This window comes from Mixophyes fleayi, chromosome 10 (genome assembly GCF_038048845.1).
Source record: "Mixophyes fleayi isolate aMixFle1 chromosome 10, aMixFle1.hap1, whole genome shotgun sequence".
Taxonomy (NCBI): Eukaryota; Metazoa; Chordata; class Amphibia; order Anura; family Limnodynastidae; genus Mixophyes; species Mixophyes fleayi.
Window position 1 is genome coordinate 43082360 of NC_134411.1, and position 17454 is coordinate 43099813.

The window sequence follows — 17454 nt, forward strand, 5'->3', positions numbered from 1 at the left end:
AGCCCTAAAATTGTACTTGTGCCTTTGGATGTATAGGTTCATTATCTATCAATTGAAGCGCTGGGAGATTTCCATATAAGATCTTTTCCAGCATATTTGAGCACTGTGACTAAAATCTACTACATTACATTTAAAACATATTTCTATCTGTCCCACAATCGTTATAGTTCTGTGATATTATTACTGAAAAAGCAGCAAGTATTAACATTTTACCAATGGTTTTCTTAACATCCTGCTGCATAACAGGTTTCTGAATAACTGGTCCCATACCCATATAATAACGTCTATGTGTTGGACAGCTGTGTGTGGTCACCTTCATGTACAATCCTCTTTTGGACAAAGTGCTGCAGGAAATTTAGGCGACTCATCTCCTGGGGATCCCAGCTATCTGAAGCAGAGTGCCAATAGGATTTGATCAGGCTGATATGTATCTTGGGGAGAGTGAGGCTGCCCATAAGTCTCCCATATTGCTCAAAAGAATGCTTCGACTGAGTTCTTAGAGCAGAATGTAGGGACTTGTTATTCCTGTATTTCAAGTTCACAGCAATTGCTTCCAAGATTCAGGTAATAGGAGGAAAATCATCATCGGAGACCAAGCAAGATACTGCAGACTAATCAAAAAGTGGACATCCACGTTAAAGGACTATCCCATGATGTGAAATCAGACTGAAGAGCTAGAATGCCAGAAATCTACAGAATTCACCACTGATTCCCCCAACCAAGCTCATGCAGAATTTTCTTTCATATGTTTTCAGTTTAGTATCTTGTTTTGGCCAACTTTTCTTTGAATTATCCTGCAACAGTAAATGCTTCTGCTTTGAATTAAAATCTGTTTTATATATACTGTTAGCATGGTGTTTATCCTTTATTGATTAAGTGTCTGCATAATATAGTGTTTTACAAATCAGAATGTATCCATTCTCATTAGTCCCTGTCCCATTGGGGTGTTCAGTTTAAATTCTCTACCACACAGGAACCCTGGGCTATTTTTTATCAGAGGCCAAATAGCATATTTGAATGTTTTTTGGACTGTACTTGGGCAGGGGCACCTGGGTAAAAGCTATCCTAGTATTTAGAAGAAATACAAACCCCACAGTAGTGGATTATGGTCTGTTTTTCAATTGGACCCATCTGAGGCAGCAGTGTTAACTACTTTGCTCTGTAACAACAATCTTAATACACATGCATAGTATTGCATGGAGTGTCACTGTTTTATTTTATTTTTTTAAATTCTTACCTCATGAATAATTTAGCTGTTTATTCAGAAAATGCTATTTTGTGCCTCTTGTATTTGTTTAATTTTGTCTCTGTTAGCTAGATTTCCATAGATTGAACTGTATTTACCTCTTCATTTCCATCTATAGGAAAAATTCTATCAAGGTCCCACTGAGATTTGAACTCTGATCGCTGGATTCAGAGTCCAGAGTGCTAACCATTACACCATGGCACCATCTGTGTAAAATCTGACTTGTTTATTCCTTTAGGACTGGAGCACCCGTTTCTGCCTATAGGGTTGTATCTTCTTATTGGAATAATTTGTTTTCGCCTGCTTCATTCTGGTTTAAAACTATTGCGTACACAGTATGGATAAATATTTCATTTTCTCTTAATAAAAAATACATCTTACCTTTTGATTTTTATTATGTTGAACAAACTTAAAAGTACAAAAAATACAGATAACACTTTTAGGAAAAGTATTTAAAATGTAATTACCAGATAGAAACTCTCTATATTGTATCGCCCTTTGGTGCTTGTCCAAATACTAATGAATAGATTACTATGGCTTAAATGGTGTCTATGCATACCGTTCAGACCATGAAAGCAATAAGCGGCATCAAAATAGTTTTTACCAAAGTGATCAATGGAGTTTGATTTTGACTAATGTACAAGCTCCATTTCACTTCCAGTGAATGTAGCCTAGGACAGCTCAGAGCCCTAAAATTGTACTTGTGGCTTTGGATGTATAGGTTCATTATCTATCAATTGAAGCGCTGGGAGATTTCCATATAAGATCTTTTCCAGCATATTTGAGCACTGTGACTAAAATCTACTACATTACATTTAAAACATATTTCTATCTGTCCCACAATCGTTATAGTTCTGTGATATTATTACTGAAAAAGCAGCAAGTATTAACATTTTACCAATGGTTTTCTTAACATCCTGCTGCATAACAGGTTTCTGAATAACTGATCCCATACCCATATAATAACGTCTATGTGTTGGACAGCTGTGTGTGGTCACCTTCATGTACAATCCTCTTTTGGACAAAGTGCTACAGGAAACTTAGGAGACTCATCTCCTGGGGATCCCAGCTATCTGAATCAGAGTGCCAATAGGATTTGATCAGGCTGATATGTATCTTGGGGAAAGTGAGGCTGCCCATAAGTCTCCCATATTGCTCAAAAGAATGCTTCGACTGAGTTCTAATAGCAGAATGTAGGGACTTGTTATTCCTGTATTTCAAGTTCACAGCAATTGCTTCCAAGATTCAGGTAATAGGAGGAAAATCATCATCGGAGACCAAGCAAGATACTGCAGACTAATCAAAAAGTGGACATCCACGTTAAAGGACTATCCCATGATGTGAAATCAGACTGAAGAGCTAGAATGCCAGAAATCTACAGAATTCACCACTGATTCCCCCAACCAAGCTCATGCAGAATTTTCTTTCATATGTTTTCAGTTTAGTATCTTGTTTTAGCTAACTTTTCTTTGAATTATCCTGCAACAGTAAATGCTTCTGCTTTGAATTAAAATCTGTTTTATATATACTGTTAGCATGGTGTTTATCCTTTATTGATATAGTGTCTGCATATTATAGTGTTTTACAAATCAGAATGTATCCATTCTCATTAGTCCCTGTCCCATTGGGGTGTTCAGTTTAAATTCTCTACCACACAGGAACCCTGGGCTATTTTTTATCAGATGCCAAATAGCATATTTGCATGTTTTTTGGACTGTACTTGGGCAGGTGTACCTGGGTAAAAGCTATCCTAGTATTTAGAAGAAATACAAACCCCACAGTAGTGGATTATGGTCTGTTTTTCAATTGGACCCATCTGAGGCAGCAGTGTTAACTACTTTGCTCTGTAACAACAATCTTAATAGACATGGATAGTATTGCATGGAGTGTCACTGTTTTATTTTATTTTTTTAAATTCTTACCTCATGAATAATTTAGCTGTTTATTCAGAAAATGCTATTTTGTGCCTCTTGTATTTGTTTAATTTTGTCTCTGTTAGCTAGATTTCCATACATTGAACTGTATTTACCTCTTCATTTCCATCTATAGGAAAAATTCTATCAAGGTCCCACTGAGATTTGAACTCAGATCGCTGGATTCAGAGTCCAGAGTGCTAACCATTACACCATGGCACCATCTGTGTAAAATCTGACTTGTTTATTCCTTTAGGACTGGAGCACCCGTGTCTGCCTATAGGGTTGTATCTTCTTATTGGAATAATTTGTTTTCGCCTGCTTCATTCTGGTTTAAAACTATTGCGTACACAGTATGGATAAATATTTCATTTTCTCTTAATAAAAAATACATCTTACCTTTTGATTTTTATTATGTTGAACAAACTTAAAAGTACAAAAAATACAGATAACACTTTTAGGAAAAGTATTTAAAATGTAATTACCAGATAGAAACTCTCTATATTGTATCGCCCTTTGGTGCTTGTCTAAATACTAATGAATAGATTACTATGGCTTAAATGGTGTCTATGCATACCGTTCAGACCATGAAAGCAATAAGCGGCATCAAAATAGTTTTTACCAAAGTGATCAATGGAGTTTGATTTTGACTAATGTACAAGCTCCATTTCACTTCCAGTGAATGTAGCCTAGGACAGCTCAGAGCCCTAAAATTGTACTTGTGGCTTTGGATGTATAGGTTCATTATCTATCAATTGAAGCGCTGGGAGATTTCCATATAAGATCTTTTCCAGCATATTTGAGCACTGTGACTAAAATCTACTACATTACATTTAAAACATATTTCTATCTGTCCCACAATCGTTATAGTTCTGTGATATTATTACTGAAAAAGCAGCAAGTATTAACATTTTACCAATGGTTTTCTTAACATCCTGCTGCATAACAGGTTTCTGAATAACTGATCCCATACCCATATAATAACGTCTATATGTTGGACAGCTGTGTGTGGTCACCTTCATGTACAATCCTCTTTTGGACAAAGTGCTACAGGAAACTTAGGAGACTCATCTCCTGGGGATCCCAGCTATCTGAATCAGAGTGCCAATAGGATTTGATCAGGCTGATATGTATCTTGGGGAAAGTGAGGCTGCCCATAAGTCTCCCATATTGCTCAAAAGAATGCTTAGACTGAGTTCTAATAGCAGAATGTAGGGACTTGTTATTCCTGTATTTCAAGTTCACAGCAATTGCTTCCAAGATTCAGGTAATAGGAGGAAAATCATCATCGGAGACCAAGCAAGATACTGCAGACTAATCAAAAAGTGGACATCCACGTTAAAGGACTATCCCATGATGTGAAATCAGACTGAAGAGCTAGAATGCCAGAAATCTACAGAATTCACCACTGATTCCCCCAACCAAGCTCATGCAGAATTTTCTTTCATATGTTTTCAGTTTAGTATCTTGTTTTAGCTAACTTTTCTTTGAATTATCCTGCAACAGTAAATGCTTCTGCTTTGAATTAAAATCTGTTTTATATATACTGTTAGCATGGTGTTTATCCTTTATTGATATAGTGTCTGCATATTATAGTGTTTTACAAATCAGAATGTATCCATTCTCATTAGTCCCTGTCCCATTGGGGTGTTCAGTTTAAATTCTCTACCACACAGGAACCCTGGGCTATTTTTTATCAGAGGCCAAATAGCATATTTGCATGTTTTTTGGACTGTACTTGGGCAGGTGTACCTGGGTAAAAGCTATCCTAGTATTTAGAAGAAATACAAACCCCACAGTAGTGGATTATGGTCTGTTTTTTAATTGGACCCATCTGAGGCAGCAGTGTTAACTACTTTGCTCTGTAACAACAATCTTAATAGACATGCATAGTATTGCATGGAGTGTCACTGTTTTATTTTATTTTTTTAAATTTTTACCTCATGAATAATTTAGCTGTTTATTCAGAAAATGCTATTTTGTGCCTCTTGTATTTGTTTAATTTTGTCTCTGTTAGCTAGATTTCCATACATTGAACTGTATTTACCTCTTCATTTCCATCTATAGGAAAAATTCTATCAAGGTCCCACTGAGATTTGAACTCAGATCACTGGACTCAGAGTCCAGAGTGCTAACCATTACACCATGGCACCATCTGTGTAAAATCTGACTTGTTTATTCCTTTAGGACTGGAGCACCCGTGTCTGCCTATAGGGTTGTATCTTCTTATTGGAATAATTTGTTTTCGCCTGCTTCATTCTGGTTTAAAACTATTGCGTACACAGTATGGATAAATATTTCATTTTCTCTTAATAAAAAATACATCTTACCTTTTGATTTTTATTATGTTGAACAAACTTAAAAGTACAAAAAATACAGATAACACTTTTAGGAAAAGTATTTAAAATGTAATTACCAGATAGAAACTCTCTATATTGTATCGCCCTTTGGTGCTTGTCCAAATACTAATGAATAGATTACTATGGCTTAAATGGTGTCTATGCATACCGTTCAGACCATGAAAGCAATAAGCGGCATCAAAATAGTTTTTACCAAAGTGATCAATGGAGTTTGATTTTGACTAATGTACAAGCTCCATTTCACTTCCAGTGAATGTAGCCTAGGACAGCTCAGAGCCCTAAAATTGTACTTGTGGCTTTGGATGTATAGGTTCATTATCTATCAATTGAAGCGCTGGGAGATTTCCATATAAGATCTTTTCCAGCATATTTGAGCACTGTGACTAAAATCTACTACATTACATTTAAAACATATTTCTATCTGTCCCACAATCGTTATAGTTCTGTGATATTATTACTGAAAAAGCAGCAAGTATTAACATTTTACCAATGGTTTTCTTAACATCCTGCTGCATAACAGGTTTCTGAATAACTGATCCGATACCCATATAATAACGTCTATATGTTGGACAGCTGTGTGTGGTCACCTTCATGTACAATCCTCTTTTGGACAAAGTGCTACAGGAAACTTAGGAGACTCATCTCCTGGGGATCCCAGCTATCTGAATCAGAGTGCCAATAGGATTTGATCAGGCTGATATGTATCTTGGGGAAAGTGAGGCTGCCCATAAGTCTCCCATATTGCTCAAAAGAATGCTTCGACTGAGTTCTAATAGCAGAATGTAGGGACTTGTTATTCCTGTATTTCAAGTTCACAGCAATTGCTTCCAAGATTCAGGTAATAGGAGGAAAATCATCATCGGAGACCAAGCAAGATACTGCAGACTAATCAAAAAGTGGACATCCACGTTAAAGGACTATCCCATGATGTGAAATCAGACTGAAGAGCTAGAATGCCAGAAATCTACAGAATTCACCACTGATTCCCCCAACCAAGCTCATGCAGAATTTTCTTTCATATGTTTTCAGTTTAGTATCTTGTTTTAGCTAACTTTTCTTTGAATTATCCTGCAACAGTAAATGCTTCTGCTTTGAATTAAAATCTGTTTTATATATACTGTTAGCATGGTGTTTATCCTTTATTGATATAGTGTCTGCATATTATAGTGTTTTACAAATCAGAATGTATCCATTCTCATTAGTCCCTGTCCCATTGGGGTGTTCAGTTTAAATTCTCTACCACACAGGAACCCTGGGCTATTTTTTATCAGAGGCCAAATAGCATATTTGCATGTTTTTTGGACTGTACTTGGGCAGGTGTACCTGGGTAAAAGCTATCCTAGTATTTAGAAGAAATACAAACCCCACAGTAGTGGATTATGGTCTGTTTTTCAATTGGACCCATCTGAGGCAGCAGTGTTAACTACTTTGCTCTGTAACAACAATCTTAATAGACATGCATAGTATTGCATGGAGTGTCACTGTTTTATTTTATTTTTTTAAATTTTTACCTCATGAATAATTTAGCTGTTTATTCAGAAAATGTTATTTTGTGCCTCTTGTATTTGTTTAATTTTGTCTCTGTTAGCTAGATTTCCATACATTGAACTGTATTTACCTCTGAATTTCCATCTATAGGAAAAATTCTATCAAGGTCCCACTGAGATTTGAACTCAGATCACTGGACTCAGAGTCCAGAGTGCTAACCATTACACCATGGCATCATCTGTGTAAAATCTGACTTGTTTATTCCTTTAGGACTGGAGCACCCGTGTCTGCCTATAGGGTTGTATCTTCTTATTGGAATAATTTGTTTTCGCCTGCTTCATTCTGGTTTAAAACTATTGCGTACACAGTATGGATAAATATTTCATTTTCTCTTAATAAAAAATACATCTTACCTTTTGATTTTTATTATGTTGAACAAACTTAAAAGTACAAAAAATACAGATAACACTTTTAGGAAAAGTATTTAAAATGTAATTACCAGATAGAAACTCTCTATATTGTATCGCCCTATGGTGCTTGTCCAAATACTAATGAATAGATTGCTATGGCTTAAATGGTGTCTATGCATACCGTTCAGACCATGAAAGCAATAAGCGGCATCAAAATAGTTTTTACCAAAGTGATCAATGGAGTTTGATTTTGACTAATGTACAAGCTCCATTTCACTTCCAGTGAATGTAGCCTAGGACAGCTCAGAGCCCTAAAATTGTACTTGTGGCTTTGGATGTATAGGTTCATTATCTATCAATTGAAGCGCTGGGAGATTTCCATATAAGATCTTTTCCAGCATATTTGAGCACTGTGACTAAAATCTACTACATTACATTTAAAACATATTTCTATCTGTCCCACAATCGTTATAGTTCTGTGATATTATTACTGAAAAAGCAGCAAGTATTAACATTTTACCAATGGTTTTCTTAACATCCTGCTGCATAACAGGTTTCTGAATAACTGGTCCCATTCCCATATAATAACGTCTATGTGTTGGACAGCTGTGTGTGGTCACCTTCATGTACAATCCTCTTTTGGACAAAGTGCTGCAGGAAACTTAGGAGACTCATCTCCTGGGGATCCCAGCTATCTGAATCAGAGTGCCAATAGGATTTGATCAGGCTGATATGTATCTTGGGGAAAGTGAGGCTGCCCATAAGTCTCTCATATTGCTCAAAAGAATGCTTCGACTGAGTTCTAATAGCAGAATGTAGGGACTTGTTATTCCTGTATTTCAAGTTCACAGCAATTGCTTCCAAGATTCAGGTAATAGGAGGAAAATCATCATCGGAGACCAAGCAAGATACTGCAGACTAATCAAAAAGTGGACATCCACGTTAAAGGACTATCCCATGATGTGAAATCAGACTGAAGAGCTAGAATGCCAGAAATCTACAGAATTCACCACTGATTCCCCCAACCAAGCTCATGCAGAATTTTCTTTCATATGTTTTCAGTTTAGTATCTTGTTTTAGCTAACTTTTCTTTGAATTATCCTGCAACAGTAAATGCTTCTGCTTTGAATTAAAATCTGTTTTATATATACTGTTAGCATGGTGTTTATCCTTTATTGATATAGTGTCTGCATATTAAAGTGTTTTACAAATCAGAATGTATCCATTCTCATTAGTCCTTGTCCCATTGGGGTGTTCAGTTTAAATTCTCTACCACACAGGAACCCTGGGCTATTTTTTATCAGAGGCCAAATAGCATATTTGAATGTTTTTTGGACTGTACTTGGGCAGGGGCACCTGGGTAAAAGCTATCCTAGTATTTAGAAGAAATACAAACCCCACAGTAGTGGATTATGGTCTGTTTTTCAATTGGACCCATCTGAGGCAGCAGTGTTAACTACTTTGCTCTGTAACAACAATCTTAATAGACATGCATAGTATTGCATGGAGTGTCACTGTTTTATTTTATTTTTTTAAATTTTTACCTCATGAATAATTTAGCTGTTTATTCAGAAAATGCTATTTTGTGCCTCTTGTATTTGTTTAATTTTGTCTCTGTTAGCTAGATTTCCATACATTGAACTGTATTTACCTCTTCATTTCCATCTATAGGAAACATTCTATCAAGGTCCCACTGAGATTTGAACTCAGATCGCTGGATTCAGAGTCCAGAGTGCTAACCATTACACCATGGCACCAACTGTGTAAAATCTGACTTGTTTATTCCTTTAGGACTGGAGCACCCGTGTCTGCCTATAGGGTTGTATCTTCTTATTGGAATAATTTGTTTTCGCCTGCTTCATTCTGGTTTAAAACTATTGCGTACACAGTATGGATAAATATTTCATTTTCTCTTAATAAAAAATACATCTTACCTTTTGATTTTTATTATGTTGAACAAACTTAAAAGTACAAAAAATACAGATAACACTTTTAGGAAAAGTATTTAAAATGTAATTACCAGATAGAAACTCTCTATATTGTATCGCCCTTTGGTGCTTGTCCAAATACTAATGAATAGATTGCTATGGCTTAAATGGTGTCTATGCATACCTTTCAGACCATGAAAGCAATAAGCGGCATCAAAATAGTTTTTACAAAAGTGATCAATGGAGTTTGATTTTGACTAATGTACAAGCTCCATTTCACTTTCAGTGAATGTAGCCTAGGACAGCTCAGAGCCCTAAAATTGTACTTGTGCCTTTGGATGTATAGGTTCATTATCTATCAATTGAAGCGCTGGGAGATTTCCATATAAGATCTTTTATAGCATATTTGAGCACTGTGACTAAAATCTACTACATTACATTTAAAACATATTTCTATCTGTCCCACAATCGTTATAGTTTTGTGATATTATTACTGAAAAAGCAGCAAGTATTAACATTTTACCAATGGTTTTCTTAACATCCTGCTGCATACCAGGTTTCTGAATAACTGGTCCCATTCCCATATAATAACGTCTATGTGTTGGACAGCTGTGTGTGGTCACCTTCATGTACAATCCTCTTTTGGACAAAGTGCTGCAGGAAACTTAGGAGACTCATCTCCTGGGGATCCCAGCTATCTGAATCAGAGTGCCAATAGGATTTGATCAGGCTGATATGTATCTTGGGGAAAGTGAGGCTGCCCATAAGTCTCCCATATTGCTCAAAAGAATGCTTCGACTGAGTTCTTAGAGCAGAATGTAGGGACTTGTTATTCCTGTATTTCAAGTTCACAGCAATTGCTTCCAAGATTCAGGTAATAGGAGGAAAATCATCATCGGAGACCAAGCAAGATACTGCAGACTAATCAAAAAGTGGACATCCACGTTAAAGGACTATCCCATGATGTGAAATCAGACTGAAGAGCTAGAATGCCAGAAATCTACAGAATTCACCACTGATTCCCCCAACCAAGCTCATGCAGAATTTTCTTTCATATGTTTTCAGTTTAGTATCTTGTTTTAGCTAACTTTTCTTTGAATTATCCTGCAACAGTAAATGCTTCTGCTTTGAATTAAAATCTATTTTATATATACTGTTAGCATGGTGTTTATCCTTTATTGATATAGTGTCTGCATATTATAGTGTTTTACAAATCAGAATGTATCCATTCTCATTAGTCCCTGTCCCATTGGGGTGTTCAGTTTAAATTCTCTACCACACAGGAACCCTGGGCTATTTTTTATCAGAGGCCAAATAGCATATTTGAATGTTTTTTGGACTGTACTTGGGCAGGTGTACCTGGGTAAAAGCTATCCTAGTATTTAGAAGAAATACAAACCCCACAGTAGTGGATTATGGTCTTTTTTTCAATTGGACCCATCTGAGGCAGCAGTGTTAACTACTTTGCTCTGTAACAACAATCTTAATAGACATGCATAGTATTGCATGGAGTGTCACTGTTTTATTTTATTTTTTTAAATTCTTACCTCATGAATAATTTAGCTGTTTATTCAGAAAATGCTATTTTGTGCCTCTTGTATTTGTTTAATTTTGTCTCTGTTAGCTAGATTTCCATACATTGAACTGTATTTACCTCTTCATTTCCATCTATAGGAAAAATTCTAGCAAGGTCCCACTGAGATTTGAACTCAGATCGCTGGATTCAGAGTCCAGAGTGCTAACCATTACACCATGGCACCATCTGTGTAAAATCTGACTTGTTTATTCCTTTAGGACTGGAGCACCCGTGTCTGCCTATAGGGTTGTATCTTCTTATTGGAATAATTTGTTTTCGCCTGCTTCATTCTGGTTTAAAACTATTGCGTACACAGTATGGATAAATATTTCATTTTCTCTTAATAAAAAATACATCTTACCTTTTGATTTTTATTATGTTGAACAAACTTAAAAGTACAAAAAATACAGATAACACTTTTAGGAAAAGTATTTAAAATGTAATTACCAGATAGAAACTCTCTATATTGTATCGCCCTTTGGTGCTTGTCCAAATACTAATGAATAGATTGCTATGGCTTAAATGGTGTCTATGCATACCTTTCAGACCATGAAAGCAATAAGCGGCATCAAAATAGTTTTTACAAAAGTGATCAATGGAGTTTGATTTTGACTAATGTACAAGCTCCATTTCACTTTCAGTGAATGTAGCCTAGGACAGCTCAGAGCCCTAAAATTGTACTTGTGCCTTTGGATGTATAGGTTCATTATCTATCAATTGAAGCGCTGGGAGATTTCCATATAAGATCTTTTATAGCATATTTGAGCACTGTGACTAAAATCTACTACATTACATTTAAAACATATTTCTATCTGTCCCACAATCGTTATAGTTTTGTGATATTATTACTGAAAAAGCAGCAAGTATTAACATTTTACCAATGGTTTTCTTAACATCCTGCTGCATACCAGGTTTCTGAATAACTGGTCCCATTCCCATATAATAACGTCTATGTGTTGGACAGCTGTGTGTGGTCACCTTCATGTACAATCCTCTTTTGGACAAAGTGCTGCAGGAAACTTAGGAGACTCATCTCCTGGGGATCCCAGCTATCTGAATCAGAGTGCCAATAGGATTTGATCAGGCTGATATGTATCTTGGGGAAAGTGAGGCTGCCCATAAGTCTCCCATATTGCTCAAAAGAATGCTTCGACTGAGTTCTTAGAGCAGAATGTAGGGACTTGTTATTCCTGTATTTCAAGTTCACAGCAATTGCTTCCAAGATTCAGGTAATAGGAGGAAAATCATCATCGGAGACCAAGCAAGATACTGCAGACTAATCAAAAAGTGGACATCCACGTTAAAGGACTATCCCATGATGTGAAATCAGACTGAAGAGCTAGAATGCCAGAAATCTACAGAATTCACCACTGATTCCCCCAACCAAGCTCATGCAGAATTTTCTTTCATATGTTTTCAGTTTAGTATCTTGTTTTAGCTAACTTTTCTTTGGATTATCCTGCAACAGTAAATGCTTCTGCTTTGAATTAAAATCTATTTTATATATACTGTTAGCATGGTGTTTATCCTTTATTGATATAGTGTCTGCATATTATAGTGTTTTACAAATCAGAATGTATCCATTCTCATTAGTCCCTGTCCCATTGGGGTGTTCAGTTTAAATTCTCTACCACACAGGAACCCTGGGCTATTTTTTATCAGAGGCCAAATAGCATATTTGAATGTTTTTTGGGCTGTACTTGGGCAGGTGTACCTGGGTAAAAGCTATCCTAGTATTTAGAAGAAATACAAACCCCACAGTAGTGGATTATGGTCTTTTTTTCAATTGGACCCATCTGAGGCAGCAGTGTTAACTACTTTGCTCTGTAACAACAATCTTAATAGACATGCATAGTATTGCATGGAGTGTCACTGTTTTATTTTATTTTTTTAAATTCTTACCTCATGAATAATTTAGCTGTTTATTCAGAAAATGCTATTTTGTGCCTCTTGTATTTGTTTAATTTTGTCTCTGTTAGCTAGATTTCCATACATTGAACTGTATTTACCTCTTCATTTCCATCTATAGGAAAAATTCTAGCAAGGTCCCACTGAGATTTGAACTCAGATCGCTGGATTCAGAGTCCAGAGTGCTAACCATTACACCATGGCACCATCTGTGTTAAATCTGACTTGTTTATTCCTTTAGGACTGGAGCACCCGTGTCTGCCTATAGGGTTGTATCTTCTTATTGGAATAATTTGTTTTCGCCTGCTTCATTCTGGTTTAAAACTATTGCGTACACAGTATGGATAAATATTTCATTTTCTCTTAATAAAAAATACATCTTACCTTTTGATTTTTATTATGTTGAACAAACTTAAAAGTACAAAAAATACAGATAACACTTTTAGGAAAAGTATTTAAAATGTAATTACCAGATAGAAACTCTCTATATTGTATCGCCCTTTGGTGCTTGTCCAAATACTAATGAATAGATTGCTATGGCTTAAATGGTGTCTATGCATACCTTTCAGACCATGAAAGCAATAAGCGGCATCAAAATAGTTTTTACCAAAGTGATCAATGGAGTTTGATTTTGACTAATGTACAAGCTCCATTTCACTTTCAGTGAATGTAGCCTAGGACAGCTCAGAGCCCTAAAATTGTACTTGTGCCTTTGGATGTATAGGTTCATTATCTATCAATTGAAGCGCTGGGAGATTTCCATATAAGATCTTTTCCAGCATATTTGAGCACTGTGACTAAAATCTACTACATTACATTTAAAACATATTTCTATCTGTCCCACAATCGTTATAGTTCTGTGATATTATTACTGAAAAAGCAGCAAGTATTAACATTTTACCAATGGTTTTCTTAACATCCTGCTGCATAACAGGTTTCTGAATAACTGATCCCATACCCATATAATAACGTCTATATGTTGGACAGCTGTGTGTGGTCACCTTCATGTACAATCCTCTTTTGGACAAAGTGCTACAGGAAACTTAGGAGACTCATCTCCTGGGGATCCCAGCTATCTGAATCAGAGTGCCAATAGGATTTGATCAGGCTGATATGTATCTTGGGGAAAGTGAGGCTGCCCATAAGTCTCCCATATTGCTCAAAAGAATGCTTCGACTGAGTTCTAATAGCAGAATGTAGGGACTTGTTATTCCTGTATTTCAAGTTCACAGCAATTGCTTCCAAGATTCAGGTAATAGGAGGAAAATCATCATCGGAGACCAAGCAAGATACTGCAGACTAATCAAAAAGTGGACATCCACGTTAAAGGACTATCCCATGATGTGAAATCAGACTGAAGAGCTAGAATGCCAGAAATCTACAGAATTCACCACTGATTCCCCCAACCAAGCTCATGCAGAATTTTCTTTCATATGTTTTCAGTTTAGTATCTTGTTTTAGCTAACTTTTCTTTGAATTATCCTGCAACAGTAAATGCTTCTGCTTTGAATTAAAATCTGTTTTATATATACTGTTAGCATGGTGTTTATCCTTTATTGATATAGTGTCTGCATATTATAGTGTTTTACAAATCAGAATGTATCCATTCTCATTAGTCCCTGTCCCATTGGGGTGTTCAGTTTAAATTCTCTACCACACAGGAACCCTGGGCTATTTTTTATCAGAGGCCAAATAGCATATTTGCATGTTTTTTGGACTGTACTTGGGCAGGTGTACCTGGGTAAAAGCTATCCTAGTATTTAGAAGAAATACAAACCCCACAGTAGTGGATTATGGTCTGTTTTTCAATTGGACCCATCTGAGGCAGCAGTGTTAACTACTTTGCTCTGTAACAACAATCTTAATAGACATGCATAGTATTGCATGGAGTGTCACTGTTTTATTTTATTTTTTTAAATTCTTACCTCATGAATAATTTAGCTGTTTATTCAGAAAATGCTATTTTGTGCCTCTTGTATTTGTTTAATTTTGTCTCTGTTAGCTAGATTTCCATACATTGAACTGTATTTACCTCTTCATTTCCATCTATAGGAAAAATTCTAGCAAGGTCCCACTGAGATTTGAACTCAGATCGCTGGATTCAGAGTCCAGAGTGCTAACCATTACACCATGGCACCATCTGTGTAAAATCTGACTTGTTTATTCCTTTAGGACTGGAGCACCCGTGTCTGCCTATAGGGTTGTATCTTCTTATTGGAATAATTTGTTTTCGCCTGCTTCATTCTGGTTTAAAACTATTGCGTACACAGTATGGATAAATATTTCATTTTCTCTTAATAAAAAATACATCTTACCTTTTGATTTTTATTATGTTGAACAAACTTAAAAGTACAAAAAATACAGATAACACTTTTAGGAAAAGTATTTAAAATGTAATTACCAGATAGAAACTCTCTATATTGTATCGCCCTTTGGTGCTTGTCCAAATACTAATGAATAGATTGCTATGGCTTAAATGGTGTCTATGCATACCTCTCAGACCATGAAAGCAATAAGCGGCATCAAAATAGTTTTTACCAAAGTGATCAATGGAGTTTGATTTTGACTAATGTACAAGCTCCATTTCACTTTCAGTGAATGTAGCCTAGGACAGCTCAGAGCCCTAAAATTGTACTTGTGCCTTTGGATGTATAGGTTCATTATCTATCAATTGAAGCGCTGGGAGATTTCCATATAAGATCTTTTCCAGCATATTTGAGCACTGTGACTAAAATCTACTACATTACATTTAAAACATATTTCTATCTGTCCCACAATCGTTATAGTTCTGTGATATTATTACTGAAAAAGCAGCAAGTATTAACATTTTACCAATGGTTTTCTTAACATCCTGCTGCATAACAGGTTTCTGAATAACTGATCCCATACCCATATAATAACGTCTATATGTTGGACAGCTGTGTGTGGTCACCTTCATGTACAATCCTCTTTTGGACAAAGTGCTACAGGAAACTTAGGAGACTCATCTCCTGGGGATCCCAGCTATCTGAATCAGAGTGCCAATAGGATTTGATCAGGCTGATATGTATCTTGGGGAAAGTGAGGCTGCCCATAAGTCTCCCATATTGCTCAAAAGAATGCTTCGACTGAGTTCTAATAGCAGAATGTAGGGACTTGTTATTCCTGTATTTCAAGTTCACAGCAATTGCTTCCAAGATTCAGGTAATAGGAGGAAAATCATCATCGGAGACCAAGCAAGATACTGCAGACTAATCAAAAAGTGGACATCCACGTTAAAGGACTATCCCATGATGTGAAATCAGACTGAAGAGCTAGAATGCCAGAAATCTACAGAATTCACCACTGATTCCCCCAACCAAGCTCATGCAGAATTTTCTTTCATATGTTTTCAGTTTAGTATCTTGTTTTAGCTAACTTTTCTTTGAATTATCCTGCAACAGTAAATGCTTCTGCTTTGAATTAAAATCTGTTTTATATATACTGTTAGCATGGTGTTTATCCTTTATTGATATAGTGTCTGCATATTATAGTGTTTTACAAATCAGAATGTATCCATTCTCATTAGTCCCTGTCCCATTGGGGTGTTCAGTTTAAATTCTCTACCACACAGGAACCCTGGGCTATTTTTTATCAGAGGCCAAATAGCATATTTGCATGTTTTTTGGACTGTACTTGGGCAGGTGTACCTGGGTAAAAGCTATCCTAGTATTTAGAAGAAATACAAACCCCACAGTAGTGGATTATGGTCTGTTTTTCAATTGGACCCATCTGAGGCAGCAGTGTTAACTACTTTGCTCTGTAACAACAATCTTAATAGACATGCATAGTATTGCATGGAGTGTCACTGTTTTATTTTATTTTTTTAAATTCTTACCTCATGAATAATTTAGCTGTTTATTCAGAAAATGCTATTTTGTGCCTCTTGTATTTGTTTAATTTTGTCTCTGTTAGCTAGATTTCCATACATTGAACTGTATTTACCTCTTCATTTCCATCTATAGGAAACATTCTATCAAGGTCCCACTGAGATTTGAACTCAGATCGCTGGATTCAGAGTCCAGAGTGCTAACCATTACACCATGGCACCAACTGTGTAAAATCTGACTTGTTTATTCCTTTAGGACTGGAGCACCCGTGTATGCCTATAGGGTTGTATCTTCTTATTGGAATAATTTGTTTTCGCCTGCTTCATTCTGGTTTAAAACTATTGCGTACACAGTATGGATAAATATTTCATTTTCTCTTAATAAAAAATACATCTTACCTTTTGATTTTTATTATGTTGAACAAACTTAAAAGTACAAAAAATACAGATAACACTTTTAGGAAAAGTATTTAAAATGTAATTACCACATAGAAACTCTCTATATTGTATCGCCCTTTGGTGCTTGTCCAAATACTAATGAATAGATTGCTATGGCTTAAATGGTGTCTATGCATACCTTTCAGACCATGAAAGCAATAAGCGGCATCAAAATAGTTTTTACAAAAGTGATCAATGGAGTTTGATTTTGACTAATGTACAAGCTCCATTTCACTTTCAGTGAATGTAGCCTAGGACAGCTCAGAGCCCTAAAATTGTACTTGTGCCTTTGGATGTATAGGTTCATTATCTATCAATTGAAGCGCTGGGAGATTTCCAT

At 36.0% G+C, this 17454-nt stretch overlaps 7 non-coding genes across 7 annotated transcripts; all 7 read right to left on the minus strand.

Moving 5' to 3' along the window:
- Positions 1-3309: 3309 nt before the first annotated feature.
- On the minus strand, positions 3310-3381 carry TRNAQ-CUG (transfer RNA glutamine (anticodon CUG)). Its single transcript has one exon. It is a non-coding gene; the product is annotated as a tRNA-Gln (tRNA).
- Positions 3382-5240: 1859 nt separating this feature from the next.
- On the minus strand, positions 5241-5312 carry TRNAQ-CUG (transfer RNA glutamine (anticodon CUG)). The gene has a single exon. It is a non-coding gene; the product is annotated as a tRNA-Gln (tRNA).
- A 3790-nt stretch (positions 5313-9102) lies between these two features.
- TRNAQ-CUG (transfer RNA glutamine (anticodon CUG)) lies at positions 9103-9174 on the minus strand. The gene has a single exon. It is a non-coding gene; the product is annotated as a tRNA-Gln (tRNA).
- Positions 9175-11033: 1859 nt separating this feature from the next.
- On the minus strand, positions 11034-11105 carry TRNAQ-CUG (transfer RNA glutamine (anticodon CUG)). Its single transcript has one exon. It is a non-coding gene; the product is annotated as a tRNA-Gln (tRNA).
- A 1859-nt stretch (positions 11106-12964) lies between these two features.
- On the minus strand, positions 12965-13036 carry TRNAQ-CUG (transfer RNA glutamine (anticodon CUG)). The gene has a single exon. It is a non-coding gene; the product is annotated as a tRNA-Gln (tRNA).
- Positions 13037-14895: 1859 nt separating this feature from the next.
- TRNAQ-CUG (transfer RNA glutamine (anticodon CUG)) lies at positions 14896-14967 on the minus strand. The gene has a single exon. It is a non-coding gene; the product is annotated as a tRNA-Gln (tRNA).
- A 1859-nt stretch (positions 14968-16826) lies between these two features.
- On the minus strand, positions 16827-16898 carry TRNAQ-CUG (transfer RNA glutamine (anticodon CUG)). The gene has a single exon. It is a non-coding gene; the product is annotated as a tRNA-Gln (tRNA).
- Between the last annotated feature and the right edge of the window lie 556 nt (positions 16899-17454).